This window comes from Psammomys obesus, unplaced genomic scaffold (genome assembly GCF_907164565.1).
Source record: "Psammomys obesus unplaced genomic scaffold, mPsaObe1.curated_primary_1811, whole genome shotgun sequence".
In the NCBI taxonomy this organism is placed as follows: domain Eukaryota; kingdom Metazoa; phylum Chordata; class Mammalia; order Rodentia; family Muridae; genus Psammomys; species Psammomys obesus.
The window spans coordinates 12520524-12531273 of NW_026596079.1; the positions used below are offsets into that span (position 1 = coordinate 12520524).

Sequence of the window (10750 nt, forward strand, 5' to 3'; positions counted from 1 at the left end):
GGGACTGTCTCTAACATGAACTCAGTGGTGGGCTCGTTGACACCCCCCCCCCCAGGGAGAAACAGCCTTGCTAGTCCACAGAGGAGGACAATGCAGCCACTCCTGATGAGACCTGATAAACTAGGGTCAGATCGAAGGGGAAGAGGACCTCCCCTATCAGTGGACTTACAGAGGGGCAGGGAGGAGATAAGGGAGGGAGGGTGGGATTGGAGGGAATGAGGAAGGGGGCTACAGCTGGGATACAAAGTATATAAACTGTAATTAATATAAAAATAAAAATTAAAAAAAGAAAATATGAGGCCACTGTTTTAAACACATTGATGAGAAGCCTTGCCCCCTTTAAATAGTCATACTATAGAGGCTGAAATAGGAGTAGAATCGGTTGTCTCCTTACCAGCTGTTATTTAAGACCAGATTTCAAAGCATTATCATTACCTATAGAGCCGTAAGCAAACCAGAGTGTGTGTATTTCTTCTGAGAAGTAGGAGGCTTCAGTGATGAAGTTGTGGGAGTGAGGTTGAAGTACTACTTAAAGGCTGAGTACCAGTCTCTGCAGGTTTACTTTTGGGGGTTCTGCTAAATGAGAGATTTGAAGAGACTGTAGAAATAGAAGTGTTGATGCTGCTTCTAAGTTTCATAGCATGGTCTGTGGCAGATACTTCTTGAGGATTTGTGGGAACATGACAAGCAAAGTTTTAAAATGGCCTAGAGAAATTAAAGGAATGGATCACCACAAATGGCGTGGAGGAAGGCATATCTATCTATCTATCTATCTATCTATCTATCTATCTATCTATCTATCTTATATATACTTTATTTTATATATACTTTATACATATATAAAGTATATTCTGCCTCTTGAACTTTGACTTTAATCTCAGCAGACCTATGTGTGTGATGCTTTTACACACATGCTGAAACTAAGGCTCAATAAAGCAAACTGACTTTCTCTTAAATAACTCTTGCATTCCAATTAACACTGTGTCCAGGGAAAAGAACTCTTATTCCCTAATAACATGGCCACAGTAAAGTTCTAATAAAGCCTCTTCGGAGTCTCAGGATGTTACTCTGATCTTTTGGGGTTGGTGTGGCAAAAAGGACCTGAGCTCCAATCTGATGACAGAAATGAGTGGATGTTAGGGCTTTGAACATTTTACATCTAGTTCTAGGCTCATGGTGGTACATTCCATAGAGATAGGTGATCTTGATCCCGCCTGTAGCGGTTTGACTAAGAATGTTCCCCCATAGACTTAGATATTTGAATGCTTTGTTACCAGGGAGCAGTATTATTTGAAAGAATTAAAAGGATTAGGAGTTGTGGCCTTGTTGGAGGAAGTATGTCATCACTCAAGGTAGGCTTTAAAATTTCTACAGCCTAAGCCAAAGTCAACATTATTCTCTTTCTGTTGCCTGAGGATCCAGGTGTAGAACTCTAAACTACTTCTCCATGTCTACTTGTGTGCTGCCATATTTCCCACCATAGTGATAATGAACTAAACCCCAGAAACAGTAAGCAAGCTCCAATTGAATATTTTCCTTTATAAGAATTGCAAGCTTTTTAACCCTGCATACTTTGTACGCATATATGGTGTGTCCTTATTTCCTGCCTCAAATGTTTTTAGCCCATACCTGTTAACTTGCTTGCTTGTTTTCTTTCTTTCTTTCTTTCTCTCCTCCTTCCCTCCCTCCCTCTCTCCCTCCCTTCCTTCCTTTCTCCCTCTCTCCCTTCCAGAGTTTTTTCTCTGTAACATTGATTGTCCTAGAACTCTGTAGACCAGGCTGGCATCAAACTCAGAGATCTGTCTGCCTTTGCCTCCTGAGTGCTGGGATTAAAGGCATGTGCCACCTGCTTATTAGACACATACTTATCATTGAGTGTTTGCTTAGCTGCCTCCAAGTTTTGCCCTGTTTGTTTTGGTAATTAGATCACAAATGAGTGACTTGTACAAACCCTTTTAAATAGTAGTGTATTTTCATATAGGTGACTACTAGTTTTCATGCTATATAAATAAGTTCATTGCAGACTAAGTATCAAAATGATAATAAATTAAATTATTAGACTGTTTAAGAACATGTTTTAAGTAATGAGAGCTGGGGATTTTAGCTTATTGGTTGCCTACAGTATATAAAGTCCCTAGTCCTCAGTATTCCAAGAATGAATTACTTCAGATTCTATCTTGTGCTTTGTAAAGGTACCTGTCTTTAATCCCAGCACTCAGGAGGCAGAGGCAGGTAGGTCTCTGAGTTCGAGGCCAGCCTGGTCTACAGAGTGAGTTCCATGGAAGTCGGTTACACAAAGATATATTACTTTTGATTAACAGCTTGAGTTCTTTAAAGATAATTTTTTTTATGTAAAAAGGTATATGCATGTATGCGTTTTTGTGAGGGTATCCATGGATGTCAGAGGCATCAGGCTACCTTGCAGGTAGAGCTATAGGTTTATGAGCCACCTGACATGGGTGTTGGAAACTAAAGTCAGGCCCTGTACAGGAGCAGTGCTCTCTGAGTCATCCTTCTTCCCCTTCAGGGGTGTTGTTTTGTTTTGTTTTGTTTTGTTTTGTTTTGTTTTGTTTTTAAGTATGAAAGAGTAGAAGTTTAAGAATAGAGTGTAAGAAGGAAACCCAGTCATCTTTTAGATTACAATTGTTATCTTTAACTAGATGGAATTTAAATTTTTCTGAATGTCAAAGCATAGTGTAAACAATATAAAAACAAACAGAAAATGTTTACCATGTAAGAGAAAAATTATACACTGAGTTTCTCTTCTTGTATACTTACACCACAGGTCCCACAAGTAAGAATGCAAGGCATTCCATAGCAGATACTTCTAATCCAACTCATTCCTTGACACTCCCACACAAGGGCTCAGTTCCCAGGACTGGCTCAGAGTTCTGACTGAATTCCAGAAGACTCCAGTGGTGTCCATGCTTCTGACTGACCATCTGTGAGTCGGCATTTCCACAGCCCTTTTCTTGGGCATTGTTAGTTTGCTTAACCTCTGAATCCTCCCAGAATCATGATTACCTTCTTCTTGTAAACCATGTTACAAAGGCTCCAGATGTAGATGTGAGGGTATTGCGGTGTGGAGGAAGGGATACAGAGCTCCCACTTTGTCCTGTTGCTCATCCTCCTGGAACCTGCAGCTGTTCAGCTAGCTGAAAGAGCTCCAGACCCTGTCCTTTGGTGGCATATAATTGAAGCCCAGATAGCCTTGCTAAAAAGTCTTTGGCCTAAAAGTGTGTAGCCTAGAGCTAATAGATCAAGGGAGGGGTCAGAGGTATCTGTCTCTACAGAGTCTTCTGGCTTCTGAGTGTTTCCCTGCAGGCTATGAACAGAACCCCTGCTCCTGTTAGAATAGGTCAGACAGGTTGTTTTGTTTTGTTTTGTTTTGTTTTGTTTTGTTTTGTTTTTTATGACCAGCTCTGACAAAAAGATGGGAAAACTGAATTTTTGCCCCTATGGTGGACACAAGACCTTCTAGATTTATAGTCTACATCAGGGAGGAATTATGAATGAAAATAGAAGTTATACAACACAATTGGCAACACATACTGTGAAGATAGCTCCTTACTGTATAAGGCAGTCTGCTTGCATACTGGTGAGAAAGACAAGCAGTTCAAAACCAGGCTAAGTAGGGAACGGAAAGAAAAGATAACAGACAGTAAAAATACAGACAAGCAGGCTTTCTCTGGTTCTGTTTTTCATTTCTGTGAGGCAGCAATTAAGAAGGACAGTGTTTCTAGGTGTCAGTAATTTTCTAGAGAAAGGGTCCTTATTCTGTAGCATAGCTGTTAGAGTTGATTGCTGCAGCCAGCCTCTTTGGAAGGACACAGGACACTACTAAGACTGGAATGTACATTTATCCCCATCCCCTGCAAGCCTGTGTTTGTGTATCTTTCCAGAGACAAAGCAGCAGCATGTAGGAGCCTGTGTTTAGAAGTTGTTATTGCAGTGTTGGGTTTTGGTGGGGAAAGCTGCAAACAACTTGGAAGATTCTTAGTAGAGAGAGTTGTTATGTAACTAGCACCACAGCTTGTGAAACATAGCCACAGTTGACATAATTATTAAGATGTACTTATGTTGAATTTCCTGGTCTTTATTCACGAGGAAGAGAGGAAGCCGTGGTGTCTTATGCATGATACCTCACTTGGCTTTTTAAAAATGAGATGAATAGAAGGAAAGTGCCTGTGTTTGTGTATGTGTTGGCCACAGAAAGAGGTGGGATTGGAAGGGGAAGTTGCAGTGTTTATCTCTGTATATCCAGAATTGCATGTGGATTGTTTTTAAATAAGCAATTAAGATTATCAAGGTACAGTCATGCTATAAGGTGTGGATAGGGCAGTAGAAGAGACTGTCCTTTCCCCAGTTCTCCGGCATTCCGGTGTGTACAGCAGCTTATATAGCCTTAGTACCACAGCTACTGTCCCTGGGACCTGAGCGATGTACCTTTTTTGAGAGAAGGAACATTATTTGTTCACTACTCACAATAGCATTTTATCAAGCACTCCCTGCAGCCAGATTGAGCTCTGGAAACTAGACATATCTCAAATGGGGTAAAGCTATGAGGACTAAGTGAAAGGTAGGCTTACGTGGGCTTTGAATGAGGAAGGCTGAGGCCTGGAACTGTGATGGCACTTCAGGGCTAGACTCTGTAGGTGGCATATAGGCATGCGCATACCCAGGCTTTCCTCCAGAATACCTCAGCTCTGGCTCATGAGATGATAAACACATGTAACTCTATTCCAGTGGTACTCAAACTTCCTAATGCCGCGACACTTTAATTCAGTGCTTCATGTTGCGGTGACAGTCTGCAACTGTCCCCTAACTATAAAATTACTTTTGTTGTTACTTCATAACTGTGATTTTGCCACTGTTGTGAATTGTAATGTAAATATCTGATAAGAAGGATACCTGATATGTGACCCCTTTAGGGTCATGACTCACAAGTTGAGAACCACTGTTCTAGACTCTGCACAGAAGAAAATAAAAACCCAGCAGGAAGGCCAGACGCTCAAAAAAGAAGAGAAGACATGAAAATGAAACTCACTTTGGAATGAGTACTAGTACTTAAACACCTCATATGCTAGAAACTGAATGTGGCACATTATAGCCATTCTTCAGTTCCCCATAATGACAATGCCAACTAGATACTATTACCTGATTGCTATCTTACCAGAATTCTCCAAAGGATACCATGATATTAAGTTTATATTGATACCCATTAATTAATATTGACACTTTAACCCAGTCTCAGGATCATTGACCTAAATGTAAAAATATTAGAAATCTGCCATGTATTTTACAGACGTAGTTTCACAAATGAACTGGAGACCATGAAAAGCTAAGTAATTTTTCTAAGGTCACATGGCCAATGAAGACCAGAGCAGGTATTCAGACCCTCCAGGTCTGTGTGCTTCTCTGTGCCTCAGTCACATTAGGGGTTGTGCTTGGAAATGGGCTTCTGGTGACCGTCCCTTGAGGTCCTAATATTCACTAACCAGAAAGAAGCCTGATGGGGTTTTTTGTGGCTTTAGTGTTCTTCTAAAGGATCTCTGCTATTTATTATGACACCTGAGCAGTGAGTCTTACTAGACTTGCTTTATACATGAGAGGATTGAGGTGCTCGGGAGTCTAGTCATCTAGCCAGGACCAGGCAATAAAGCCTAGAACTACAGTACCCAAATTCCACACCCTTCTTTTACTTGGCATCTGTCTCGATGTGTTAGAGCTCAGCCAGGACAAGATGCTGAGAGCATGGGCCAGGCCTCAGTCCTGCTGCCCCTTCTCATTGGCTGCTTAGCCTCTCTCACCCCTTCCACATGTTTAAAACGAGGATGGTAACAACACATGTAATTGTGGACACTGGATGAGTTAACATAGAAGGAATACTTAGTGTACCTCTGGCACATTGACTCACAACTAATTATAACTATTGCATTGTTGGTGTCACTAAGGCACAGAGAAGCCTGTTGGGTGCCTGGCCCTACCTTAAGCTTTTCATGTTGTAGATTCCGAGTAAGTGTTGACACAGTGTTCTGGTGCATCAGATAGGCTTAACTGAGTTGGGTCAGCAGAAAGGGTGTGATTTGAAATTAAGTGTTGCTGGTGTCTAATCCTGACTTCATCCCTCAGTTTCGTTTACCTATGAAGCAATGCCTTCATGGCTGGAGAGATGGCTCAAAGATCCAGAGAATCTGCTGCTCTTGAAGAGGATTCAGGTTTGTTTCCCAGCATCCACATTAGGCAGCGCATAGCCTCTGGTAGCTCCAGGTCCAGGAAATCCAACACCTTGTTCTGGCTTCTGTGGGTGCTGCACGCATGTGATGCACACACAGATGAGCAGGAACACACATGTGCAGATAAATAAAAATATAAATTCAGAAATAGTGCCTCAAAGGACTATTGTATGGGTGTTAACAATATTTAGTGTGATGGGTCCCACTAAATACTCAGTGCTTGATAAATGGCAGTTGCCAAAGGTTGGGTTGGCCAACCAGTCTGAAAGTATAGTAACTTCTACCCCAAGTAAGCAGCTGTCAGAGAAAGGCCTGCTCAGTAACTGGTGTTGTTTGTGAATTATTGAGGAAGTCCTCAGGGTGTGCTTAAGCAATGAAACTGCAATGCATTCCTAACCCTCAGGGTGTGAGCTCTTAGCTTCCTGATTTCAGAGTGTTTCTGATACCTTTGCCACCTGGCCAGAGGATGAAAGACCAGTTACACTGCAGTGAGCAAAGTGGGCGGCAATGGCACCACCAACACTGTAGTCATTTGTCATCACATGCTTACTACACTTATACAGTAAGCATTTGACCTACAGTATCTTAATCATCTGTGAGGCAAGTGCCATTGGTGTCCCTCCATCTTGCAGATATGGCATAGAGAAGGCCACTTGACCAAGGTACTGAACACACAAGCACTGAATAAAAGTTCATCACACTTGGATTTTGCAGTTGAGCAGGAGAGAGCTTTTCGGTGACTGGGACTGCCAAGCAGGATTGACAGAGACACAGAGCAATATAGAAAGGGCATGTTTTGTACATGTCTGAAGGCTTCAGCCATGCAAACTTGTGCCACACCACAAAAGGCCTGTAAATTGTGAGCCTCGCCAAAATAGTCTCTGTATGCTACCACTTTCTTCCCACAGTTCACTAAGTCTCCCAGTGCAGACTATAAAGGAGAACTTTCTCTTGTTCTCTCATCTCTTCGAGTGATCAGGCCATTTCCTGTACCTATAGTCCCTCTCTTTAGTTACAAGCCTATTTCTGTGATGGTGTCTCCTAAAACCTTTATTTCTTTCTTCTTTCCTGCACGCCTGAGGTGATAGCACATTCACATGACCGACTGCCCTCTAATATGGCCTCCCTTTGTCTCTGCCCATGATGTGATATTTCCTCCACAGAGCAGTGTCACTGCCTCACTGTTAACACACTGAAAAAAAAAATCTTCCTGGAAAACTCTTTGTTTTGTACAGATGTAGGGGTATTTTGTGAGGGGTGGGAGTGGGGGAGAGTTCTTTCAATAAACTGTCTCTGATAGATTTATAATGCCATAAGCTAGATGATACTTAAAATGCATGAGACCTATTCCTGTGCTGTTAGCTATTACAGGCAGCTCTGAGATCATAATGACGGGCACACTTTGTGCTTATGCTACTCCCTTAGTATTATTATCTTCAAATTCAACCTACCACTGTATTTTAATATCTGTCTCCATACCAGAATATCGCACATATATGATACATCACTGTGTTCGGAAATACACTCATTGATGCACACATGGGCACTATAGAGGTTTCCAGATCTACGACCCAGCCTATGCTTTCTTACCCAGTCTGGCTTGCCACCGCTCATCTGCTACACTTTGCAGAGATCTGGTGAGGAGGAATGGGGGATTATAGAGAGAACAGTTAGGCCAGAGAACATTCTCAACACAAATCACTATCCCCTCCCATGACCTAGCTCTGCTTAGTCCGTCTGATTTTGCAGTGAGTTATCATTGCTAATCTTCCAGGGTTCTCATAATTCTTCCTAACCTCGGCATGCAATTATATTTCAGGGTAATAAATGTCAAGGGAGGAAGAGGAGTGATTGCAGTTTTGTGGGATGCCCAGAAAGGGGTTCCAGAACTAATTTGTAATAATTCTTTTTTAATCTGGGTAGTGAGTAGCAGATATTTTGTTAATTTACACATTTGTACACATTTCATTTGAGAATTGTATGATTTTAAGTTAACCGGCAGAAAGCTTGTGTGCCAGTGTTTATCACTTACCAGTGAGGTGTTTTTTCCTCTGGAAGGGTTGAAATGAACCTCTTTGTTGCTCACTGGATTACAGAATCAGGAAGAAGGATTAGGTGGGCTTCTCAGTGGTTACTGGGCTTCTATGATCCAGGCAGAAGGCCTGGCTTTGGGGCAGACATGCACAGCCTGTTGTAGCTGTGTATGTAGCCTTTCTGCATTTTCTCTTTTTAAAATATCTCAACCTGAGATGCTTATAGCCACTGTAGGCATCAAGAATTTTAATGCTATGATGAGCAGAAGTCTTTGTGGGCTTTATCTGGTCTCACTAGATGACGTTTATGCTTCTTGCCCATTTTTCCCCAGGCTGGTGTTACATTTCATGAATGGCCATTGTTCCTGTACAATTAATGAGGAGTGTTTGAAAGTGAAGCATTTCATTTCAGTTGTTGAATAGCTAGGGATAAACAGCCTAAGAAATTTCAGAAAGCTTAACAGATTATGTTAGAAGCCCTAACATCCTAAGTTCAGCTTCCTGAGAAATCAACAGTGTTGTCTATTGAGTGGGCATACAGAGATGACCAGAGGCAATCTGTGCCTCCTACAGAAAGATATGTATGTACATAGATGAAACAGAAAGCCATGCAGAAGTACAGGACTTATGGGCAAGGAAAGGTTCTAATTAAGGGAAGGCTCAGGACTCCAAAAGTTTCTTTAGGCATGCACTGTGGGCTTCCACACGAATACAGATTCTTTGTACACCAAAACTGAGGAATAGAGAGATGGAGATTTGAGCTAAACTGGAAAGTTTGAAAGGCTGGCATGAAAGGATTATCACCTCCGACTCGGTTGCCAGCTAAGCCAGCTTCCATACATTAATTCCACAGTATGGGGAGGTACTGCACTCCTCTCCGTATGCCTGTAAAGGTCGTGAACCTGGGGGTGCCTCGGGAATGGCAACTTGTATGACGGGAGTTAGCATCTGATGCACGGTCTAATGGGGCCATGCAAGGTGCTGTTTTAGTAACAGAGCAAGAGCAGAAACCAAAGGACCGGAAGAAAGAGGTGATGCCGAGTAGGTGATGATTAGCATGTGGTGATGAGAAGTTCTCAGATTGGGGTGTATCTTAAAGGTGGGATTCTCAGTGTTAAGTGGCTGTGGCCACTCTGAGGTACCAAGGTATGAAAAAGAAAAACCAAGTATGACTTGATAAGTTTCACATTGCAGCTTCTCTAATGCTGTTTGCCATGACTAAGTGAGATAAAAGGCTTGAGGAAGAAGACCAAGAGGGTCCATTGTATCCTATTGACTGGGCATCCAAATGGAGATATTAGATAAGTAGTTGGATATGTAAGTTTATGTTTTAGGAGTGGGCTCTGGGTCAGGCTATCAACTTATACCTTTTGGAAAGCATTTAAAGTGATAAGACTTGAAATCTCAAAGCAGTAACCCTAGATAGAAAATAGTAAAGTCCCAGTGACAGGAAGAAGTGTTCCAGTACGATTAAGTCAGACAGGTGAAGAGGACAGGAGAGACAGAGGAGGGGAGAAGCTATGTGATAAAGGATGACAAAAGGACAAAAGGCCTGGACAAAAGGACAGAAGGGTGTTTTGTGGGAGTAGGAACCACTGAGTGTGTATCCACTCTACTGAGACATGTTTGTGGTCTTCATGTCAAGTCCTTGACATCACTGAATTCCTATAAAGTTGGCCTTAGTTTACGGACTTGAAAGCAAGAACGAAGGAGAAAATTGATCGATAAATAGAAGATGAATACCCCTTGTATGCCAGTTTCTGTTGTTGTTATTGTTGTGGTGGTGATTTCTAAGCCAAACAGTAAAGCTTGCGCTGATTAAGTACCAAGACTATGCTTTAAACACAGAGCCACCTGATCTACCATGTATACTTTGTGCCTAAAAAAAAAAAAAAAAAAAAAAAAAAAAAAAAGTTTTAGAGATGCTTTTTTGCAGACCTAAGGCATAAAACAAAATAAAGAATCAAGATTAGATGCAGACAAAGAAACATGCTACAACACGTAAGGTTTTCTTTTGTGTTCCAAGATTGAGTTTTCTAATGAGAAATTTCCTCATAGTTTCTCAGTTGCTGGAGAATGTGGTGAGAATTTTTCCCTTAAGTAATTGGAGAGTCTGTGGAAGTGTTGGGATATAAACGAGCTGAGTGCTATGAAAAAAGCAGGATTCCTCCTTAGAGAAAGAGGAAGGGAGGGAGAGAGAAAAAGAGACAGACAGACAGACAGGGTGAGAGTGCCAGGGTCATCCAGGCGTGATGGCACAGACCTGTATCACAGCACAAGAGAGGCCCCAGCAGAAAGGTTGCAAGTTTGAGGCTAGCCTGAACGATATATATCAGACCCTGTCTCAAAATTAAAAAAAAAAAAAAAAAAAAAAAGGAAGAACATTCATTGAACTGCCAGCCTTTGGACATGCTCGGTAAATAATTGGTGCTGGTTTCTTTCTTTCTTTCTTTCTTTCTTTCTTTCTTTCTTTCTTTCTTT

The 10750-nt window shown here is 41.7% G+C and overlaps 1 protein-coding gene across 5 annotated transcripts in view; it reads left to right on the forward strand.

The window, feature by feature from the left end:
• Asap1 (ArfGAP with SH3 domain, ankyrin repeat and PH domain 1) overlaps nucleotides 1-10750 on the forward strand; it is a 315053-nt gene that overhangs the window by 193918 nt on the left and 110385 nt on the right. The window lies entirely within an intron of this gene.